Genomic DNA, 6,242 nt, shown 5'->3' on the forward strand with positions numbered 1-6,242 from the left:
TCAGGCTTCGTTCTGAGTCGGGAATACAACATCGAGGGGCGTTCCCGTAAAACATTCTGATGAGGAACTTGGAAATTCCGACTTTCCAGTACAAATTGAACGCACCAAAAGGTTCACTAATGTCATGTGGAGCTAAAGCTGACAAAGGAAGTGTATATCCACTTAGCATTAGCGAAACCCGCTTCCACAATGGCGCCATCATAAACCGTAGTAACCAGACCATTAAATAAGCCTCCGGTGCCTAATTTCGGTATTAAAAGTGGTATTGTACAAGCGATGTTTTGTATGCAATGCTCTTTTTAAACTTTAGTGACAACGTTAACACGCCGAAACAAGCCCAACACTGGCGTTAGCCAGGTATCTATGCTAGCCAGTAGCCACAACAACACAGGACTTCCTTATAGCGAGCTGTCCCAAGTCGTGACCCGGGTTGGACCGCTCTTCTATGCATGAGTTAGTGACACACATGCAAGAAGTTCCCCATGACCCTATACTGGCCTCTTAATGGACTGGACTCACATTATCATGAATGTAACAATGCAATAACTACCCGCTCGACATCCATTGCAGCTGGTCCCTCAGAAGCATCTGTGGCCCCTTCCCAAGTTTTCTTTTTCCCAGCTTGGGCTTTTGGGAGTTTTTCCTTTCCCGGATGCCCTTTTGAAACACTTGTGATTAAGGGCTATACAAATAAATTGTGCATGGTTGATTATGCACCGGAGACTGAGTAAGGTTGCGTTCAGGAAGCCCCGGAATTATGAGTACTGACAAGCAAATTGTTTTTTGCATGTTCTGTGTTTTGCATTGCTGCAATAATTATGAAAATTTGTTGTAGATTTTCAAATGTTTTAATGTTTTATTACTTATCATTTAATGTATATAAATAAAGTATTTAAATTACTCGCCTGTTCAACTTATAGGCCACAAAATTCCATAAAAACAATTATTTTGTTTGTTTTTTTTGCAAAAATTTGCTTATAAAAATTAAAACATGCACTTTCTATTTTTTAAGTACTTGTATTGGTGTAAAAATCAATAGCCATCCCGACACATTAAGTGGCATGACTCATACTTCTCCCCTTTTGGTATCGCTTTACGCCATTGCCTCACCAAGGTGGAGACGTGTTATTGATGAGGCAGGAGTGAAGACAGTGCATCAAAAAGTTGTTCTGCCAAAAGTTGGTGATATGCCAATCATGAGTGGAATTGGCCATAGAGTAGTGCCAAGATTTTAGCACAACCTGGAAGGAAGTCATTGATTGATTGATTGAGACTTTTATTAGTAGGTTGCACAGTGAAGTATATATTCTGTACAATTGACCACTAAATGGTAACACCCGAATAAGTTTTTCAACTCGGGGTCCACTTAAATTGATTCATGATACAGATATATACTATCAGATATACATTATCATAATACAGTCATCACACAAGATAATCATCAGGGTATATACATTGAATAATTTACATTATTTACAATCCAAAATACTGGCCGCAAAATATTTTTAATATGATTTTGAAAAAAAAATAGCAATGTAAAGTCGCAATATCTGAAGACGACTGTAAAAAGTTCGTTTTTTTTAGGCGTGTTTACATTAAAGTGATATTTTGAAATGCAAGTAGGTTCAGATCTCAACATGTGCCAAAAGGTGTGTGTGATATTTTCTAATATATATATATATATATATATATATTAGAGATGTTCGATAATATTGGACTGCCAATATTATCGGCCGATAAATGCTTTAAAATGTAATATCGGACGGACATTATCGGTATCGGTTTCAAAAAGTTAAATTTATGACTTTTTAAAACGCCGCTGTGTACACGGACGTAGGGAGAAGTAGAGAGCGCTAATAAACATTAAAGGCACTACCTTTGTGTGCCAGCTCAGTTGCATGATATCTACGGCTTTTCACACACACACACAAGTGAATGCAAGCATACTTGGTCAACAGCCATACAGGTCACACTGAGGGTGGCCGTATAAACAACTTTAACACTGTTACAAATATGCGCCACACTGTGAACCCACACCAAACAAGAATGACAAACACATTTCGGGAGAACATCCGCACCGTAACTCAACATAAACACAACAGAACAAATACCCAGAACCCCTTGCAGCACTAACTCTTCCGGGACGCTACAATATACACCCCCCGCTACACACACACACCTCAACCCCGCCCACCTCAACCTCCTCATGCTCTCTCAGGGAGAGCATGTCCCAAATTCCAAGCTGCTGTTTTGAGGTCATGTTAAAAAGAATAATGCACTTTGTGACTTCAATAATAAATATGGCAGTGCTAGGTTGTCATTTTTTTCCATAACTTGAGTTGATTTATTTTGGAAAACCTTGTTACATTGTTTAATGCATCCAGCGGGGCATCACAACAAAATTAGGCATAATAATGTGTTAATTCCACGACTGTATATATCGGTATCGGTTGATATCGGAATCGGTAATTAAGAGTTGGACAATATCGGAATATCGGATATCGGCAAAAAAGCCATTATCTCTAATATATATACATACTAGAGATGCGCGGATAGGCAATTATTTCATCCGCAACCGCATGACAAAAGTCGTCAACCATCCGCATCCACCCGAATTAACATTTAATCAACACCGCACCCGCCCGCACCCGCCCGTTGTTATATATCTAATATAGACGATGCAAGGCATTAGTGAGGTTATAAAGCTTTTGCCTGTTAAAGAAAGGAGACTGATCCAATGCAGCAATCATCTGGGAGCCGCGCTGAGCGCACCTCCAAGCGCGTGGAGGTGCGATGTCCCTCGCACCTGCGGCGGCTCCACCCGGGCTCGCGCCCGAGGCTTCAGCGCGCACCGCGAAACCGGCGACGGCCGGGTATGGGCCCGACGCTCCAGCGCCCTCCATCTTCAGGGCTAGTTGATTCGGCAGGTGGGTTGTTACACACTCCTTAGCGGGTTCCGACTTCCATGGCCACCGTCCTGCTGTCTATATCAACCAACACCTTTTCTGGGGTCTGATGAGCGTTGGCATCGGGCGCCTTAACCCGGCATTCGGTTCATCCCGCAGCGCCAGTTCTGCCTGCCCCACCCCCTTCGTGAGCGCACTGCGCGCGGAGTGACACCTGTTACGTGCCCCCGGCAACGGGGGTGGCGGGCAGGTAAGCTGCGCGGGCGGAGCGCGCGGAGTGACCCCTGTTACGAGCCCCCGGCCACGGGGGTGGCGGGCAGGCAAGCTGCTTACCTGCTGCGCGTGACGCCGGCCTCGGCGAACGCGGATGAGGCGGGGTGTCGTGCGGTGGGCGCGGTGGTGACCCTGGACGTGCGTCGGGCCCTTCTCGTGGATCACCTCAGCTACGGCTCCCGGTGGGGCCCTCTCGGGGGAAGGAGCCTCGGTCCCGGACCCCGGCGAGGCGTAAAAGTGTCCATCTCTTTTCTTTTTTTTTTCTTCTGTTGTGGCATATGCTGCAGGTGCCTGCTCTTTTTTCGTATGTGGGTAACAACATTTAACTATGTATATATATTTCCGAATTGGTTTAACTGCCACCCGCCTGAATCTATTTAAAATCAAAAAATTTTTTATTTCAACCGCCCGACCCGACCCGCGGATAAAATCTAATTTTTTTTTATTTCAACCGCCCGAACCGCGGATAATCCGCGGACTCCGCGGTTGTGTCCGCAAACCGCGCATCTCTAATACATACACACAGTACAGGCCAAAAGTTTGGACACACCTTTTCATTCACAACACAACTGATGATCCCAACCTCATTGATAAAACAAGAAATTCCACTAATCAACCCTGATAAGGCACACTTTCATTTGGGATTAGAAATACGTGTTCTCGCTCTCAGTCTTTATAGATCTTCTTGAAATTTGACAGCTTCACTCAATTGCCTCTGTCTTAATGGCTTATAAAGGGAACTACAGATCAGTATCTGGGAAGCAGATGCACACCGTCTCCCCTGGAACATTCTATGCATGCATATATCTTTTTGCTTGCACTGCCAGTCATGCGATCTTGTGATTTATCTTGTTATTATTACAATATTTTTATACACAGTAAAGGCCAAAAGTTTGGTCAAACCTCATTCAATAAATAAATAAACATTTTAAAAAAAGAATATGAAATAAACCTATAACCATGCATGTATATTCTCTTCCCAAAATATTAACAATAACATTAAATTGCTAAAAAAAAAATAAAAATCAAATCAAATCATTTTAAATTTATTTTTTACAATAAACTTTAAATTGCATTAACATATTTGAATTCAAACATTGTAAATGTCATTCAATCAAAAAAGTTAAAAATAAAAAAGTTAACATATTTGATGTCAAATCATTTTAATGTAACTATTTAAAATTAAAAACAATTATTAAAAAATATTTCAAATATTATTCAAAATCACATTTTAAATTATAAGACTAAAAATCAGTCTAACTGTGCTTTTTTTGGTGGGTTACAGAATTATAATATTAATGCATGTACATTTGCATAAAGAAGTCATTATAAAAAATAATATATGTAATAATAATAATAATTGCATTTAATAAACACAATTTAAAAATGTTTTCGTTAAACTAAGATCTCGGTGTGACAAGAAAAGCCAGACTCATTGTGAGGCAATCTAAAAATGTTGATCAACTCTAACTAGTCAACACGAGAATAATTCAGATATGCTCAGGTTGCCGCCATCTTCCTTTCCTCAAGAACAGTGGTGTAAGTCTCCAGTGTGACTCCGTGACAACAGCACCATCTAGTGGCCATTGTCACCTCCTACACAGTCAGAAGGCTGCAATTTAGGCTTCGTCCAGACGAGGGCAGCCGCGAGCCTTGTCTTCAATTGCTCCCTCGTACAGTAACACTACTCGTACACTCATGTATTAATAGGCAACCATGCTTCACTTTACTTTAACTCTGAATTAATTTTTTTCCTCCAATATTAGAAAAGTTCATAGAATCCAAAAACAATGGCTAATCTCCCTTTAAACCCAATAAAAGTCTACAAATATATTGAGGAATGCACTTTTTATGGGGACGAACGATGACAAATTCGACTCATATTGTTTTAAGATGTTGGTTGCACACATTTTTTTTTTATATTAATATTGAAAAATTAAAGCAGGAGTAGCAAGTAAAAGTACTTTATTCAAATTAGATGTGAATGCATTAGCCATCAACTGTTTACTTGCTTGTTTGTATTCATCGTTCATTTATATCTCATTAAGAAACAACAATATAGGAAACTTCCCCTGCAGTGTCCAGCATACAATATTTATTTCACAGTCACACTGTTTGATTTTTTTATTTTTATTTTGACAGTAGACAACATTTGAAATGTTGAAGGCAAACTAATGAATGAAGATGTATAAATAATACACATGTAATATTTATGAATAAAATAGAATGAATGAGCTTTATAAAGAAAATGTGCTAATATTAGCTGCATCGGACTATAAGGCAGAGATATATACGTTTCGAAATGACTAATTAAAAAAACTAACTAAAAATGTTTATTTAAATCCCTTAATTGTTCCCAAACGGTGCCTGTAACATGGCAATACACACAATAGTAAATAAACAATGTATTATTTCACACAATATTAACTAAACAATGTACAAACACCAAAACCAGTGAAGTTGGCACGTTGTGTAAATGGTAACTAAAAACAGAATACAATGATTTGCAAATCCTTTACAACTTATATTCAATTGCATAGACTGCAAAGACAAGATATTTATCATTCTAACTGGAAAACTTTGTTATTTTTTTTGCAAATATTAGCTCATTTGGAACTTGATGCCTGCAACATGTTTCAAAAAAGCTGGCACAAGTGGCAAAAAAGACAGAGAAAATTGAGGAATGCTCATCAAACACTTATTTGGAACATCCCACAGGTGAACAGGTTAATTGAGAACAGGTGGGTGCCATGATTGGGTATACAAGCAGCTTCCATGAAATGCTCAGTCATTCACAAACAAGGATGGGGCGAGGGTCACCGCTTTGTGAACAAATGTGTGAGCAAATTGTCCAACAGTTTAAAAACAACATTTCTCAACGAGCTTTGCAAGGAATTTAGGGATTTCACCATCTACGATCTGTAATATCATCAAAAGGTTCAGAGAATCTGGAGAAATCACTGCACGTAAGCAATGATATTACGGACCTGAGACGGTACTGCATCAAAAAGCGACATCAGTGTGCAAAGGATATCACCACATGGGCTCAGGAACACTTCAGAA

The 6,242-nt window shown here is 39.7% G+C and overlaps 1 long non-coding RNA gene across 1 annotated transcript in view; it reads right to left on the minus strand.

Annotated features, from left to right (window-relative positions):
- LOC133618801 (uncharacterized) overlaps window positions 1–6,242 on the minus strand; it is a 55,338-nt gene that overhangs the window by 21,399 nt on the left and 27,697 nt on the right. The gene's annotated exons all lie outside the window — the stretch shown is intronic.

Source organism: Nerophis lumbriciformis, linkage group LG19, assembly GCF_033978685.3.
Source record: "Nerophis lumbriciformis linkage group LG19, RoL_Nlum_v2.1, whole genome shotgun sequence".
Classification (NCBI taxonomy): Eukaryota; Metazoa; Chordata; class Actinopteri; order Syngnathiformes; family Syngnathidae; genus Nerophis; species Nerophis lumbriciformis.